Source organism: Parasteatoda tepidariorum, chromosome 11, assembly GCF_982258835.1.
Source record: "Parasteatoda tepidariorum strain Cologne lab strain chromosome 11, Ptep-v5.0, whole genome shotgun sequence".
NCBI classification, from domain to species: Eukaryota; Metazoa; Arthropoda; class Arachnida; order Araneae; family Theridiidae; genus Parasteatoda; species Parasteatoda tepidariorum.
This window is the reverse complement of record NC_141765.1, coordinates 42442942-42462984: the sequence shown is the minus strand read 5'-3', so window position 1 is coordinate 42462984 and position 20043 is coordinate 42442942.

Here is a 20043-nt window from a genome sequence, read left to right as displayed (position 1 = left end):
CTAGATAGTACCATATGTTTTGTAAAATTTCAAAGCAACTTCTTTCTACAAAAATGAGATATGAGCATTTTCATCAGCTAGAAGAGCTTTAAAATGGCGAATTTGTTGAAATCAAGTGCATTATGTTTTTTTACTACTTTTTATTTTTATTTCAATGATATTATAATATTTAGAAATAATTTTACACTTTCCGTTAATAATAATAACAAATCTTAGCAACAAAATAACGCATGTGGAATAGTTTAATTATTTTATAAATTTGCAAAATTAATGTAGAAAAATCATTTTTATACATTTACTATTTTTTTTAAATATTAATAATTTTAAGTAAAATTTCATATACTAGATATAAATATTTATAAAAATAAACTTTCATTATAATACTGTTTTTTAAATCTTTACAAGTATTGTCAGTTGGATTAATTCTATTTTTTTAAAAGTTTCAAAAGCAAAAAAACATTAAGAGCCATAAATTAATAAAAATTACATTAAAAAGAAAGCAATTTTCCTAAACATATGAGATCTTAAAGAAGTATTTTCATTGATGTGAAAATGCTTCCATATAATATTAATTAATGAAAAAGAAATGTATTTCAGCATGCGTTTTTAAATAAAAACTTGGCACTATTAAATTAAAAGACATTAATTAAATTTTAAAATAAGCAAAGTACTATGAAACAGTCGTTTTGTTAAGTCTAAAACCTTAAAAAAGCTTTTCCTTTAATATTAAGGATATTAAAGGAATATTAATATTTTTTTTATCTTAATATTATTAATATTTTTTAATATTTGAATAATAATTATTTAAAATTTTTGAACTAAATTTCATTTGTTAGGAAAATTTCACAATAAAAATAAGCAGGAAGTTCACGATGAATTCTATGATAAGAAAGTTTAATAAAATTGTGCTTTTAGTTTTAAGGTAAAAATACACTTCATTCTGAGTGCAAAGCATTAAACAATAGCCTTTTCTTAAGAATACCTCAAGAAATTTTAAACACAAAAAATTATAAAAAAGAAAAAAAACTGCAATACACGAAATTTAAAAACATTATTAAATCAGGAATGCTCTAGCATACTTGAGAAAATAGACACAAAATGCTAACAGTGATTTCTTAATAAAAGTCTAAGTTCTACATATACTGAAAATAGTATTTGCATCATATCAGAAAAATTAAATATATATAGTATTGCGTTTTTAGATAGATACTTTACGCTTTACAGCCTATGATACACATAATTATTTAACTAAGCCAAAATTACTTAAGTTGGGTAGTTTGTGTTCATGATATGTTTATATGCTTCGACTAGCTCACACGCTAGTAGTTAACTCTTTATGCAACACTCCAAATAGTTACATTGACAAAAAAAAATGCGTCAAAGAAATTGAAAATACATTCACATACAGTTAGCAATCTAATGATATAAATGCACATTAGATATTTTAATAACTTCAATAAAACAGGCACATAGCATCAAAATTTATGCTAATATGATAGCAATATTATATAATATTATAAAAATTCATAAAATATAAATCAAATACAATAAAAATGAAAGAAACTTCAAAATTTAAATTTGTAAAGTATGAAATTATTAGTTGGTTGTATCAAAATAATTTTTATCTTTATCTTTTAATGCCAATAAAAATTTATATATATATTATTCTTTAATTGAGCTTAATGTTAACCTTCTCTAATTTTATAATTTTGCTTGGCTCAACTTACCAAATAAAATAAATAATATCGCTCTTTATAAACTTTAAGATTAGATTTAAAAATTAATAATTTAATCTTTAAAGAATATTACACATTATATACCATAACAGATATTTAAAAAGATAATGTTTCCATAACACAGAAAAAGTCTAGAAGAATTACTGAAAAATTTTTTTAAAATAATTTATACATGCAATTGAAATGTTTAAATAACATAAAAAGCAGATTAAAAGATCAAACAGTAATATAATACTTCTGAAACAATTTAATGTTTTTCACAATAAAAACATTGTGCTCCAAAATTTGAAAATAAATTACTTCATAGAAATTATATAAAATACTATAATTTTACATTTATTCCGTTAAAAAATTAATAAAAATTCAATGCAGTTAAACAAAAAACTATTTGAAATTCGGGCACATTTATTAAGTTAAAAAGACTAGTAATATTCATAATGTTGTTCATTTAATTGAAATATTTAATATAATAGCATACTGAATGCAATTAATTTGGCTGAGAAAATTTAAATGAAAAATATCGAACTAGAAATGAATACTTAAAGACGCAAAAGTTTCAGCACCGATAATTCAAAGTAGTATAAAATTTTCAAAAATTCTGTATTTTTATAAATATCTTCAAAAGGAATACTTTTAAAAGTTGAGTCATGTGCTTTTTTTGACCATAGGAACAAAATATTATAATGTTATTTGCCAGATCTATAATGGAGAATAGTATGTTCAACCAATTTAATTGTATTAATACAAATACAACAAAACTAGCTCATATTTTAAAGAAAATTTATTTTAAAAAGTAATTTGTATTATGTATTTTTATATGTATGACAATATTGTAGTGAAATGGCGCTCCTGTAGCTCACTAATTGGTTTAAGAAATTTCTGAACAGATTTTTCTAAACTAAACAGATTTCAATCTGCTACCAAAATAAGCTTAAAGTGCATTTTAGTTTCTCCAAAAAGAATAATAAAAAGTTTCTTCATTTTAAAAGTTTATTTTAACAGCTTGTTTGTCACATTAGAAAATGTGTTAATCAATGTTTTTTATTATAAATGTGTAATTAAACCATTAACCAGGATGGATTATTGATTTAAAAAGCAAGACAACAATACAACATTTCATGATATGGACCCTTACTAAATAAAATTTGTATTTGTCCATTTAAATATAATTATATATTTTCCTGATAATTATAAAAAATAAATAAATAGTGACAAGCATAGTGATATCGATTTCTATGACTACATAAATTAAATAAGTTTTTTTTCAAATAACATTTTTAGATAGAAATTAGATTTTTAATTCATCAATGCATATTATGTACTTGTTCTGTTGCATTTCTATAAACATATTTTAATCTAGATGAGATGTTTTCAACAATGTAATCTATATCACTAATTTTATGTTCTCTAGTTCATAAAAACATTACTGATTTTCAGTGAATTTGTGCTAATGGATTGAAATGTATTGTTATTTATTTTACATTATTAGTGAATTATTTTGCTTCAAAAATATATTAACAAGTTCATATTTTATATTAAGTTTGAATTATTAGTATTTTTCCTCTAATATGGGCCACCTAAAAAATAAAATAAAAATTCTATTGTAGTTAGTACAGTTGAATTGTAATGAAATTTTACAGTTTATTTTGACCACCATGTAAAATCCCAAGATTATTTAATACATTCTTCCCCTTCAATTTCTTCTTTTTTTTTTCTTCTTGTTATTAAACTTTTTGAATAATTGGTAGAGTAATCATCGGTAAATTTTGTTAACATAAAAATACACAATTTAAAAGTAGCATAAAAAAGTTATTTAATAAATATCTTGTTTTGAATTTGAAAGATTAAATACATCCTGATACAAATAAATTGGCTGAACGTACTTTAAACGTAAATGAGTATGCTTACTAAATTATAAAGAATTGCTAATAAAATATAAAACTACACCCACTAAGTGAAACAGCAATAAGAAGTTTTGTGTATGGACACCATTTAATTGTTTGCCCAGTTGGAACGGTTTCACAAATTTAAAGTCGTTTCCTACAGTTTGTACAATAAATATTATGAATTATTATACAAGAGAAAAACCATTGAATAAACTTTAAATTAACATGACAATAAAACAACCAGCTAAGACAATAACACTATATTATATCGAATAGAAGCTTTTGCAGTTAATATTGAGCTGCTACACCTATGAGCATGTAAGACATTGTATATGAAATATATTAAAATCTACAAAAAATATGCTTATATTAGACTGATTAAAAACTAATTAATACTTAAATGTGCTTACTTCAATGAGACACAAATTTTTTTAAAAAAATATTTAAATATACTAAAAATACAATTATTAAGATGTTAATATAATTTTAATGAAATAATAAATTTATTAATAAATAATTTTATATAAAGCTAATTTTGAGTTTAATGCAGAATGTACTTTATAAATAAATTTTTATTTTTTAAAATACTTGAAGATTCATTTCTAAGGTATCACCCTTTCTTACTTATTCAAGTCAAAAGATAAAAAAATATAAGTATTCCCATATGTACTTAATATTAAAATAAACTCAATATATGATATTTGTAGAGCCAAAATTTATGTGGCATACACAGGGTGAATCTGAATTGTTTTTACAGATAAGAGTAGTGGTTCTGATCCAGAGAAATAATATTAGCCATGAAACATAGGATTATACTTGACTCTTAGAGATAATAAATAGTAAATTAGAAATTGATAGAATATGAATTGCCTCTAATGTACTAGTCCTCTCTTATACTAGTCTACAAGCTATCTTCAACTGGCCAGTGAGAATTGTGCAACTACATGTATGATTACCACTTTGAAAACCAGCAGTGAGTTTTTCTCTAATGAATAAATCAAATTGTGAAACATATGATATCATTTACTCGCTTTCTCAGTAATGTCATAAGTTTATGCTGAAATTCTAATCTTGCTCATTTCTGTTCAACAGAGTGGAATAGGACCCTATTTTACATGACAATTATTGCTAGTCTGAATGGGTACTATCACATCTCTAATTTTGTAAAAGCAATTTAGATTCATCCTATATTTTATCAGTCAAGAAGAAATATAAAGTTAAACAGTCAATAATAGTAGAATAGGTGCAAATGTACTTCAATCCATCTTAAGTCTTAAATGGCAGGTATCTTTGCACATTAAAAACTATGATATATGTAACAAAGTGGTAATTTTAATGATTAACTCAGTAAGAAGGATGCATTTAATCCACCTATAAAAATGATGGTTTAATTTTAAAAATCCAAATATATAAATAATATGATAACTGTATAAATTTTAATTTTTAAATGTATTCTTAAAAATAATAAATATTTTCATCTAATAACAAAATTAACAGTATTTTTAACTTCACAGTTATGAGTATAATAGTGATAAAAACTTATTTATCTAAATAAATATTAAGAAAACATTTTCTTTTAACAATGCTATAAAAAGGTTGAAATTACTTTTGACCATATATAGCAAGTTAATAACTAATCTAAGCTTTATTTAAAAAAAAAAAAAGTAAAGTATTTTAAAAACCAAATTTTCCTTCTCAAAAACCAGTAAATAAAATCTAGTCATTATATTGTTTCTATAAGCATTAAGTTATACTGATTTCTAAATGAACAATAAAAACTATCCTAATCAATAAAACATTAAAAAAAACTATATTTGAAAAATTAATTTATTATTAATTTAATATTCAGTTAGATGAGAAAGCATTCTAAGAAAATGTTTGAAATGACAAAAAGCTTTAAAATTTTATACATTAGAATATCCATTTTCAGAAATAAAAATTATATCTTAAGGTGTAGTTAACTGTAAAATATTATTATTCATTATTATAATTTTTGATAAAATTTAAGAATATATAAGCAATTGAATGATAAAATTTATAAAAACTAAGAATTTTGTCTAGATTGAGAAATAGAAATAAAATCTAGACGTACTACACAAATTTAGAAAATAAACAAATTTGTTACTTTGCTTTCAGTACTATTAAAATTTATTGCCAACCTACTGTTCATTTGACAATTACAGCATCTAGCTGATAACGGGGAAATCTTAATTATCTGCAAAAACTGTAGACCATTAATCATTTGAAATAACATTTCTAAAATGCTTAAATATGAATTGATTTAAAATTTAAATGTGTTGTACAATTGTTCTTTAATGTTTTTTTTATAGAATCAGATGATTCAATTTTATCTAAAAATAATGGAAAAAATTCCCCAAAAATATTTAAATTATTAATATATTATTGCATTAAGAAATTAACAAAATTTACTTATAAGATCACATTTATATATTATCGCTTGTATTCGTTGCTAAATTTACACCAATTACTATTTGCATCCAATTAGGTTTAAATTAATATAAAACTTCAAATAACTGCAATCCTAATCTAAATGCCACAGTATATTGATATTTATTCGTGTGAACACATAAGAACTTTTACACCTATAATCATGTACACATTCAAATATTTTCTTCATACATGCATATTAACTTACAAGGAAGACTAATAGAAGTGCAATATAACCTCTAGAAAACAGTTCTTCTTTAAAAACTCCTTTTTTTAATTTAATTTTTTTTTTATTAATTTAAATTAACAATAGTACATAGCAAAGAATTTTTATATATTTTTTAGTTTACTGTTGAGATTTTAAAGATTTTGCATCGTACATAATTGTTGATTAATATAGAGTGTAGCACAAAAAAGTTTATACTTAATGTTCTAAAAGCTAGAAAATAAATCTGGTATCAACACAGAAATAAACCATGCTTTTTCTAATCAAAATTTTGACAAGTCTCATCTTCATTACTTGGCACACAAAATCCAAATAAAAATTATTATCTCATTATTTAAGAGTAATATCAGCATTTTAATGTCCTTTATTAAATTCTTCACAAAATTTTAATTTATAATTAATAGAGTTTCTCATTAATCATGAGTAAATTCTTAATTTGAGCAGATTTATAATATAATTTTAGAAGAAATATAAATGTGAAAGGACTTAAAGTAATGTAATATCCTCCCTACCAGAATCCTTTTTTCAAGATCTTTAAAAATGAAACAAAATACTAGCACCGTCATGATTACTTGAATTGAATATTTCCTAAAATTTTCAATGCTTTATTACAAAATTTCCAGGTTTTTATTATCACTTCTTATATTGGATAGATTCTTCAATTTTTTTAAAAATGACTTCAAGTATCTATCCAATATTTCTATTAAATATATATTTCACGCAATTAAAGCGCCATTATTTATCATTTAAATAATGATATAAGTTTGTGACTATTCTATTTGACTAAGCAAAAATAGTATGTATTTTACTTTGTGCGTGAATTTGCATTCAAGAAATTTTAAGATAGTTGTTATGGTTTAAGTTTTATTTCATGTAAAGGCTAATAGTGAAGAGTTTTAGCAATTTATAAGAAAGCTTACTGTATAGATTTTGCACCCATTTTTACATATAAGTTTCATTTTTGCACCCATTTACTTATTAAATCAATTGTCAGTTAATTTCATAAATTATGTTAAGATTTCAAAATTGAAAGAGTAACATTAAAAAGTTATCTTAACAGTTCATGCTGCATAGAAAAAAAGAGAAACTCGAATTTTTTATTAAAACCAGTAAAAAATTCATGAATTAAAAATTGAGATTTCACGTTTTTTGTTGTTGTTGCATCCTGTATATTTGATTCTTAAGGAATCAACCAAATATCATTTTTTAATTAACTTATATTTACTATCAATAGTGTAATAAAAAGTTGTAAGATTAAAGTAAATAAAATGTTTCAATACATTTAATGTATAAAAGTTTTTTTGATAAATGATAGCTTGAATGTTATTTAGAGAAAGCATTAAAAATAATATGTTAAGTTAAGCACTAAAATTATGTTAATTATTAAAAATATTTTACCTTATATTCACTTAAGTAAAATAATAGTATTTAAAAGCAACTGTAAACCTCTATTTTAAACTTTTCATACAAAACATGTTAGAATATATGATCTACCTATGCCAAAATTGCTTTTTTTTTACTTGTTTACAATAGGAAACACTTTTATTTTTCTAATACACTTGGCATTTATATAATGAAGTCTAATTCTATATGTTCAATTTTAAGATAATGTAAAGTATAAAATTTGCAATTCATCCATTTTAATCAGTTTTTCAATGATGATAACTTTTTACAGGTAGTCAAAAAAATTTAACTTCATTGCTTTTTATACAAAATTAAGGTAATTTTTATGCAGAATATTATAGATGGATACCAAATTTCAATAAATGCTTTTTTATGAAGTCACAAGACATAAAAAGCTTGTTTATCAAATTTTTCAAAAAATTTACTTTTTTGTTGTAATGATAAAATATGTAATAGTTTTATTTAGATTAATGTTAGGGCAAGATTAATAAAGGCATCATGAAGATAAAGCTATATGAATATAAAAATATTTAAACCTTTCTTACTTTAATGACTTTCAAATGAAATATTTCCAAATATACCAAACAAGTTTGCAATAGATTAAATAGAAAGATAAACTAAATCTGGCAACTAATTAAAACAAAATAATACAGAAATAAATTATTATTGAACCAAGTTTGCTTTGTAATTTATTTTCCTAAGAAATTTTATGAATTTTGTAAGTTAATATAAGAATGTGATAAAGTAAGAAACTGATTTAGTAGAAATGAGATTCAACATAGTACAGAATTAGCAAATTTAATTCTATTTATAGAATAAAAAAGATCAAGAATAAAAAAAATATTTATAATATTTGATCTTTTTAGAATATGCATAAATTTGTGAAGGCAAACAATAGTTAACAAATTGCAAAAGGAATGAAGTTTGTAATAAGTAGTTCGCATTTTATATAAGGCATTACGTTTGAAAACCAGCTTGTTTGATTTTCAGAAATTTTACAAGCACATATCTTACTTGGATATTTGAAATAAGGCAGATGTACCTAGGAAGAATGTAAGTAAGTATTTAGCTGTTTTAATTGCGAAAACATTTAAGTTTTTAAAGCAAATATAAATTTTTAAATAAAGCAAATATTTTAGATCAAGCTGGTTTTAACACAAAAAACAATTCATCCTTATTCCTCAATTTGTAAATGAAAAAAAAAATTTGCACGTTTAATTTCATGGTTGTGGATTCAATAAATAAAGAAATATATAATTTTTTTTAAATATAGATTTAGTTTGTTTTTAAATCTTAGCTTTAAATTTTCAAGTAATTCAGAATAAAATTAAAAATGTAAATTTAGGTAAAAAAAAAATTAAAAAGTGAGTATTTTGTCGAATTAGAATTGTAGAAGGAGTTAAGATTTTAGAATAATGACAAAAATTAATTTAGCAAAAAAAAGAAGAAAAAACAAACAAACTGAAATTAAAGGCATCATATGTTTCTAAGAATAGAAATTAGTTATTAATAATAGTTAATATTTCTCTCTGCACTGTTTCCAGAAAACTGCATGGAAAGTTTTTATTTTATTTAGAAGCAATAAGGAATATTTCGTATTGAAACATTTAGTATTCGGCTTTTTTAATAAATCATATTTCTCATGAAACTAATAATAAATCATTTCTAGTTAATTTAAGGTTTAATTTGCACCAAAAGTTCATAAAGAACTTACGTAACAAGATATACATGTTAACACCCTACATTTTCACATACACATAAAATTGAACGCAGGTTAAATTCTAGCAATGTAATTCATAGATCATCTGCTAGACAATTATTTCATTAGTTATGTACCTATAGGACATATGATGCATTTAGATATCTTGCAGCTTTAAAAATATAACGCAGATATTAAGTTGGAAATACATTTCTACTTGGCATTCTTGTCAATACAAAAATCCTTCAACTGATTAATAATCATATAATTACAATAATTTAAAAAAAAGTTTTTGTGCTATGTTTGTTATGTTTACTTACTACGCTACAATTTTTTTAATTGTTGCTCATACACGCCTTTAACAAATACATACTTACTTTGTTAAAATAATAAAATTTAATTCAGTTCTCTTAGGTAGAATAAGACAGAAAAAACACATTAATGTGATAAGTTTAACTTTCTTAATACATGAAATATTGCACAATTTAAGTCATTAGTAGCTGAAACATAAGAAAGGAAAACTACATTAGGTAGTATTAAAGTCAAATGGAATTCATATATTGTGGCTTAATGAAACTAGTGCATAAAGAGAATATAGTTTCAATTATATAGAAATTGTAAAGTATTTCTAAGTACTTCACAAGAAAGTTCCATTTTAAGAAAGCAATTTTTGAAATCGTGTGTACAACTTTTTCAATAATATTAATAAGCCAATTATTTATAATGTATAAGAAGTACTTTACATGCATAAAACAAAACCAAGTTAGATTCTGCTCATTTACAATATATAAAATAGTTTAAATGCTAAGTTGTTTGATGAAAAATTATTTATAGATATTGTTTTAGATTTTAACCTGAAAATGGTTTGTTTATGCAGGCTAGATTGAATCTTTTAAAAACTAGGCTGTTTACATGTCGTTATTTTGAAACTCAATAAGCTTATAACAAAGATTCACATATATACATAACTATAATAGAAACACCCATGTACTAATAAAAGCATGCATTAACAAACAGTATATAAATTTAAGAGCAGGCAATTTACACTTCAAAAAATATATAAACTATGGGAAAACAATTAAGATATAATAGATAAAAAATGAATTCAAGAATATAATAAATTAAATATAAAATGCATAAAACTAAAACTTAACATTTCTAAATAAGCAGTAAACAGTAAATGATATTTTAATTCAACACCCAGTTAGTTAGATGAGAACAGACTAATTAACAAAATTTTCACAAATTATGCAATATTTGGAATGACATGGAATGATTTTATACAAGTTTTATAACAGTAAACTAATTTAATAATACAAAAGTAGTTTTTATTAACCACATAAACATAATAAGAAAATAATTTTTATTTAAAACTAAACCTAGAAATAAATAAAGAGCTCTATAAATAAAAAACTTTAATCGAAGATTGTGGCTAAGATCAATTAAACCTTGTACTGCCCACAATAGCAGTTCACTATTCTCTGTTTTCTGATCTATGAGCTACACATAGTCAACAAAGAATTTAAATACAGCTGAATGGATCAAGTTGCAATCTAAAAAGTAAATTTTATTGCTATACAGACATTTTTACTAGGATTAAATATGTTATAAATGCTTTTTTAACATAGATCAAATATACTTTAACTAAGCACTAGAAACACACATGCTTACATTAAAATTGAATTCAATAATATATATTTTATAACGACTTTAAAAAGAAATTCTTAATTAAGTTGAATGATTTTGGCTAAACACATTTTTGTTTTACGTAAAATGTTATTATGATCTAAATGTGTAAGAGTTTATTATTTAAGATGTTCAATGATAGCAAAATGTTAAAAAAAAGAAATAAATAAAAAAACTGATCATAGCAAAATGATAAAATAAAAGACAAGCCATGAAATACAAAGCTTATTAAACAATTTGTGTAATTTTATGTGATTCTTGCAGGTGCAAAGATTTAGCACAATAGTGCTCAAACGTTATTAAATTGATTATGCCACAAAACAATTAGTCATCAAACAAGAAATATTTTTCACTCCTCTAAAGCTTATTATCAGTGAAAACGGTGTCTTATTTTTATAACTTGAAAAAATATTTCAACTCTAAGCTTTTATGATTTCTTTGAAAATACATTTAAAACAGAAAAAGGCAAATTTTCTATCAATAGCAAAATTTTAACTTTTAGTTACACTTTGATTATATAAATATAGAAAACCCAAATTCTTTTAGGGTGGGAAGTATAAGGTTTAATTTTATACACTAAAGCCACATTTCCAAACAACAAAGCTACCTTATACAAAATTTCATATTTTCCACGATTTATAATAAACACGAATATTTCATTACTGAAATCTATTTATCTATATAGCTTACAAATAACTACACAAAAGCTTGTATCTGAGTAAAATTTTAACTAAAATCTAGTGAAATTTCTGAACACTTTGACATCAATAACAAGAGGAAGGAATGAAAGAGAAAATATAATAAAGTATGCACCAACTATTAATTCTCTATGAATTTTACTGAACAAAAATATGAATAATACTTTTAAAAATAAAAACTAAACATATTTTGTAAATAAAGAGAATAACAAAACTTAATTAAAAATATTAAGAAAAACTTAAGCAGTTAAATATCAAAAGTAAAACTTATCATTATATCAATTTTAGATATGTAGTACATGAAAGTAATTTTAAAAAAAGTTAAAGATTCTATAATTAAAAGATTCTCATAAAGGTATCAGAAATTTATACTGATTTATTCAAGTTGATAGCATTAGGAATGGAAAAAAAATGAAAGAAAATTTAAGAGTCAAATCCTTAATAAAGAATCAACCTTAAATAGAGAAAATTTAAAAATCTAATGTTCAACAATGTTGAAATTATATAAGAACTAAAAATAAATAAATGAAAACATGATAATTTAGTAATAAAATTATATCCAGAAATAAATCAAAGAAATTATTATAACTTTAAATATTTTTATAAAGTTAAATGAGAACTCGAAGTTGCTGGAACATTCTTTCAATAATACTATACATCATTGTATTTTTCAAAAGTTCAATGAAATCTAACATCTACAAGAACTTCTTCAAGATTTGCAATAAAAAATAGGTTCACTTTGTGCAATGAGAATTCGCTCTTCTTTTACTTTGGGAAGTGAACATCCAAAGCTTTATTTTTACTTACTAAACTACTCCATTTAGAGATATGAAAATAGATTTTACCAGACTAATTTACACCATAAAGGGAACTTGGCAGGCGTGAGGAAAATGGAACTGTGCTACAGACACATGTATAACATGGATGGCATTCACCTACCATTTATACTAAAGATACCATAGAAATAGTAGTAATTTACTACTTTTCATAATTGAAGTCAGCAATATTCATAAAATATTCACCATAGCAAAAGCTTCAATTCATTCACCTGAGAACAGCTAGAATGGAAAAATGTCTATGGAATTAAAAGCTTGGTCTTAATCACACATTATTCTAGAGACAATAAACATTTCATCATAGGTAAAATGTGCAATGTACAATGGGAAAAGTACCCAAAAATTCTTTGATATAAAATCTGAATGAAAAAGGGAACATTTTACATTTACTCTAAGGTAGGACATTCTTAAAGCTAACAGCTTTTTTTTCCATCTATGAAAAATTTGATTACAAAATGTGTAATTAACAGATTTAAATTTTCTTGACTTTAACACTTCTAAAAGTTATAAATTTAAATTACAAACTTTAGGATTCCTGTTTATTCAAAGTAATCCGACAAAAGTTACGGAATGTATGACTAGAAGACAGTGACCTAAAGCATTAATCTAAATCATGCTAATATCGATTTCCATAAAATTATTTTTCTAAAAGCACAGCAACATACATGCTCTCAGCAAATGTTGTAAAATGCAATTTTTAAATTTTAAGAAGAAAATTAAATATTAATGTGACAAATGCATAAACAAATATAAGTTCAAAAATAGTAAAATCGCATGCTTAAAAGAAAAATAATGTACATAGATATAACTAAAAATAAGTTTAATAGCTTTAATATTGAAGTGATAATCAAATGACTAGTGACAAGATTTAAGTCTAATTTAAATAATTCAATAGGGTTGAAAGAAAAATTTGCATAAACAATGGCTAATATGTAACATAACAATAAAAGTAACATTTTAAGAAAAATATAAAATTTGTACATGCTTGTATAATAAAAAATATAAAAATTTCAATAAATACTATGAAATAATATTACGTTCTAAAACAGTAAATAAGTAAAAAAATAATCTACAACTCAATAGTAAAAGTTATTTAAAATGAAAATTTAACAATCAAAATAACGAAAAAGTGTTGTAAGTATTTACTTATAGATAAGCATTAGTGTATTGACCAACTTCTTGTGATAAATTTTCAATTGGTATGCATATAAAGATAAACAACACCCTAATATCACTAATTATTACACAACAGCTCCAATGTCATGGAGTAATACACATTAGGAATCATAAGCTCACGTATACAATATCGAATACAACAAACACTTGAGTTAAAGGGCACCTGCTAATGTTTTGTACTATCTAACCATCACTATGAAATGGACAGACTAGTGTTAGTATTCAGCAAGAACACTATGGATGCAATATGATGTGTACAAGTAAAAGTTGGGGAAATAATTTTAAATAGAATCTTACTAGACAAAACAACAGTGTTACAGTGCTGTAAGATAAAAAGCTAAATCTATCTATACATTTAATTCTAAATACCTTTTCTTTCAACAAATTAAGTCCCCAATATTTCCAAGTACACTAGTATACATGTAAAAATACATTTCACAATAAGCACAAATTTGTTCTATCTTTTTTTTTTGTGCGAGTGACATAAATTAGAAAATAACTTTTAATGGAGAAGAACAGCAAATGTATGTACCACATGGTGTTTTTACTTCATTGCAAAGATAAAATGTGAAAGCTCTATTAAATATTCATCCTTATATAAAACATGTCCTGTTCTACTAACATCATAAGAAATGAGCTTGATCATCATTCATTTGCGAATTAGCACTAAAAACTAGTAATCACATTCAATAATTGCATTTAGATTGTTCACATTGAGAAAAATAAGATGTATATATATTTATATATATTTTAGTAACATTTTAAACATTGGAAAAAGAGTTTGAAATAGAAGAAAGTTTCAAGGGGGCTATTCACTTGTAGAGTGACTGATAATATAAACAGGAACACATGCAGACATTACTGCTATCAACTCTCTAAGATAATGAATACTTATTTCTATTTACTTCACAATATAAGGAATAAAAATACCTATTTAAAGTACAAAAATAATAAGTATAACACATTTTAAGCAAAGTGGGTAACAAGGAGAAAATTGTTTAAGGAAAAAAAATATCGACAAAACATTAGTTAGAAGATTTTAAGCATGACGTTATATTTGTCTTTCTAATTAATGAGCAGCATTGAGCAATGAACACAGAACTTAGTAAACAAATACATAAAAACTAATTCATATCTCTACTAACCATATAAAATATACGCTACTATATAATATAGAAGAATAAAAATATACATATGTGAAACACTGAGGTAGGCACTATAATAGACTATCAAAATTAAGATAGTAAAACTGTAAATCTTCAAATTCATGTATTTTATCAGTGTTAAACATACGGGAACAATTATAGCATCTCTATACAAATAAAGAAAAATTACAATACATAAGCAACAACATAAAATATAAATTTGTTTTAAAAAACAATAATTACAATAATAAAACACACAAAAAAAAATGTAATTTCAGTAAATAAGAAAAATTAGTAAAAAGTACTAGAATTTCAAGAATGATTCAATTAAGTATCAAAACACAATAAGACAGATCATATTTAAAAAGCAATAAATTTCATTAATCATGTCCAATTACATATTTATTTTCACAGCAAATGCAAAAGATGAGAAAACATCAAGATATATGAGATAATGTCTTCATGTGCGTGCAGGAAAACTTTATTTACTTTAAAAATGTTAAAAGATAAGTTAAAACTAGGAATTAGATGAAATATATGCTGTGAACTATGCACCCTATATTTACAGTTTTATCACAATGTGAAAACAGAGAGAATTAAGCAGTACAATTAAGATTATTTATTCATAAAGCATTCACATTAACACATTAGTTTGATAAAAAGCATAAATGCTGTACCTAAAATGTTAATAAAAATTATTTAATTCAACAGAAAAATATTAAAAAATATTCCTAATTGCATTGTCTGTAACAGTAAGTATCAGGAAAAGTTCAAATTAATTATACAAAAAAGTTTAAAATCATATAGAATGTTTAATACATAATTATAATAAAACTGTCACTCCACATTCAGTGATTTTAAATTCATCTGACTAGAATTGAAGAACTTTGATGATACTTTGAGCCTGTCTCCAAATGCAAATTTTATGCATGATGATAAAATAGCAAAAAACCACTTAGAAATACAAAAAGAGTGGAAATATTTTGAATCTTAAATCAAGCAATTATACCTAACAGTTTTTATTTCCATTGAAAACTAATCCCTCAAACAAAATGTGAGCAAAATTAGTGATACACAAAAAATTAAAGTTTAAGATAATAAGATAGTAAAGAAAAAAATATTTTTTATATTTTAACCCATTAACCATTGGTGATCTGTTTATACCACTATCAATATACTATATGATTCTGAAAACTTTACTATGAAACTAATTTTAAAGAGATTGCAGTTTTCGAACTATGAATATCATGAGAAATGTTTAGATAAAAAAATATGTGCATTCGATATCTGTTTTTTGCCAATGCTAGTTTAATATTAAAATTCTTATTTTAAGTTTACAAATGTATTATTTTAAGCCAAGGCTATTTTTTTTTTATCAAAACATAAAACTGATAAATATCTTATAAAAAAAATAAAAGGAAAGGAAAAGAAAACGGGTTTTGTGTTTGTGCACTGTCAGCATAAGGTGCAAATTTCATTTCTTATTGATTGGGGTGGTTTTTCTTATTTTGTACACATAAAAATGCATATAAATCAGATTTCAATGGCTAGAAGATTTTCCAGAACATGAACTCACAATTTTGAGAGATATAAACTCGAAAAAAGACAGAATAGAGTTGGGAAGAATTTAGTGCCAATTAAGTTGCAATTCCTAGAATTAATTTTTCCAGAAAAAGTTGTAATGGCAACTATTATAAACCAAAATGTAATGACTATAACAATTTCTGAAATGCTTGAAGAATCATAAAACTTTGGGCATAAAAATCCTCCGGAGAATTTTAAGTGGGAAATTCTGGTACATCTTTTGCAAATCTATTTTGAGAGTAACAAAGCAGAGAGATATTAACTAGCCATAGGAAGGCTAAATAAAACTAGCCTTCAGTTCCAAAAGGTCATTAGAATTCAGAATTTCTAAATTTTATTATTAATTTTAAAAACAATAGAAGACTTTACAATTATCACTGTGATAGCTGGTACAGTTATCAATATATTGTATTTGATTTTATTACTTTACAACATCAATGCAGATACTCATTTTATGTTCAAATAGTTTCATGTGTTTAAATCTGACAAATTCTAATTTTTTGAAGAGTAATATACACCTTTCTGAACATGAGCAAAGTTGAAAAGCTATTTAAGAAATTGAATATCAAAGAATCCAGAACATAACTTTGGATCAAGTTTATCAGTATCACCTTTCTGCTGATGTTGCTCAAACACAACACCACACATTTTTTTAATTCTTTTTATAACATATTATTATGGTATAAGATCAAAATAATAATTAATACCATTTTTATTCAACGTTTATAATATAGCTATTTATAATGAAGTTTCTGAGTTTTGGGAGTTAATGGGTTAAGTAAATTTAGAAATTTAAAGATATTCAAATTAGTTTGTTAAATTTTAAAAATATACAACTTGCTAATCAAATAATATATTTAAATTTTGAGAAGTAATAAAAATCTAAAAAAAAGGCAGTTTTATTGCCAAATAAAATAAATAAAAATATTAATAAACATAATGTAAACTATAAGTTTTTAATCCATTTTTCCAACAAATATTGCACAGGCATAAAAGAAAATAGTAAGATAACATAACTACAACAAGAAAAATACTGTACTTGCCTTTCAATAAATAAATCCTTTTCCAAATTTGTTCATTAATTTAAATATGAAAAAAAAATCTACAAGAAATTATTATTATTGAAAAAAATCTTTAAACTTAATAAAATGCTAATAAATATTACTGATAATTTTTTTAAAAATTTGTTACATCATAACTTTTCAGAAATTCTCCTTTTATACAGGAGGTTTAAATAAATTTCAAGTGATACATTTTTAACACAATATTTTTCTGCTTCTAATTCTAAATTTTTCAATAGCTCTTGTTTCTGTAATTACAGTTATGGACAAAAAGACCAAATTTCTTATTTTGAAACTTTCTGTTAACTAATAAAAAAACATATTTTCCTTTTCAAAAGTATGTTTTCATTTTCCCTTGTTGCCAACATAATGAAACGATTAAAACATCTATAACACATGCTTCTTAAAAAACATTTAATAGAGTTCCGTATGTTTCTCACATAAATAATTTAAACTTTTTTTGTCGCATAAAACCTTCATAGAATTATAAATTTTAAAAAGAGGAATTCATTAGACTACTTTAAAAAAGAAAGAAAACACAGCTTATTTGTTGGAATAATGAAATTTATCAAGGTTTAATAAATATCAACAATAGCTTCTGAATAATGTATTCTAAGATATCTATGAACTTTTACTAAATTAAAATGCATATTTAAGATAATCTAAAGATAAAACTTTTTCTAAATACTTGATTGAATGATAGCTTTTGCACACCTGATGTGTTCAGTATTTATTGCTCAAAATCTCACATTACTTTTGATGGCGCTTGAAACTTTTATGTTCCATAATGTAGTTGATGTTTAATTAAAACTTGCTCAGAATTTTATGAGAAATTGCATATATTTTTGGTATCTGAATTTTCTTAGGCACATAAGACATTTTTGAAATATATAATTACAATTACATTTTAAGGAAAGTTTTGAGAAATTATTACAGACAACTAATCTAATATTTGTGGCAAAAACCATAAAGAAAATAAGTAATAAAAGCTCTTTCAGTTGAAGTATAAAACTATGAATGAAAATATGGAAGAAATGTATACATCAAAAAACAAACTCACATATGATAATACAAAGAGCTACATTGTAAAATGTGTGCCTCATAAATGATAAAATCATTAGATTTGAAAAACTATTAAACAAAATAGATTTTTTGAGTTAATAGTTTCTTAAAACTTAAAAAAATGTATGATGAAAAAATAAGGCAAAATATCAAGTGAAACTGTTAATCTCAAGAGTCTATATCTTCTTTAAATCTTTTCAATTTTATTTTCTTGTCTTGAGAAGTTTTCAAGGCAAGATTTTTGGCAAAACAGTAAAAAAAAAAAAAAAAACATATTTTAAGCATATATAGTGATTAATAACAAGTTCAAGTTTTAGCTTATTCTGTTTTCTTAATAACATTTTGCAATCACAATATGCTCGTAAAACTTTTTTATGTTATGCAGGTAAATAAAAAATATTTGAATCCATATTTTTTTGAAAAAAAATATATGTGTTTAATAAATTAAATTAATTAAAATTTTAAACTATACATTGTTGACATGAAGCCAAAATAAATCATAATCATTAGTTGTGTCAATGAAAACTTTACCCATTCCAAGATACAGTCATTTTAAAGTCTAATTAATAAATCCTTAAATTAACATCTAGTTAATTAATCAGACCTAACTTTTGGGTAAATTTTTCTTAGTATTAATCAACCAAATAATGCTAAGGAAATTTGTTAAAACAAAAATGAAAACAATTTATATATTTTATGAGATAGATCAATAGGTATTAGCACCAGTGTTAGTAATCATATTTATTTAGTAGGTAACAACAAATAACTTGAATAAGTTTCCGAATAAATCATTATTAACAATTGCAAATAAAAAATCTATTAATCTCAAAAATTATTTAGTGTACATTCACTATTGCTTGTATGAAAAAAAATTATTTTTAACTGTTCAATTTTCAAAAAGCAGCATTTTAAATTTAAATGAGAAATAGCTAGGATGGTCTTTCTTTTCAACAACTATCCAGTAAATATTGTTTAAAATGAAATAAGTATATCAGAGCAGTCCATTAAATAAAGAAATTTTGGTAAAGAAATTATAAACAATGCCAAAACATTTTGTTAGACTATAAAATTCTGTACTACAATTCCACTAAAAAAAAGTTCTAACAAAAGTTCTGGATTCCCAAAATCTAACCATATTTAAACAAATATTTAAATTGTATATTAAAATATATGCCAAGTAATTTCTTATTACCAGTTAGAAAGAAAAATTTAAGATCTTTTATGAGAGTATAACTAATGCTCAAAATAATTATATTATTTTTTCATCTAATCTATAATTAAATAGTTATTTTAAGAAAAGTTATATAGATATATATCTTTTGATAAGTGTGTAGTGGAGGGGGTATGCACAGAAATATAGAAAACCCTACTGTTTTTTTTTTCGAAATCTTTTTGT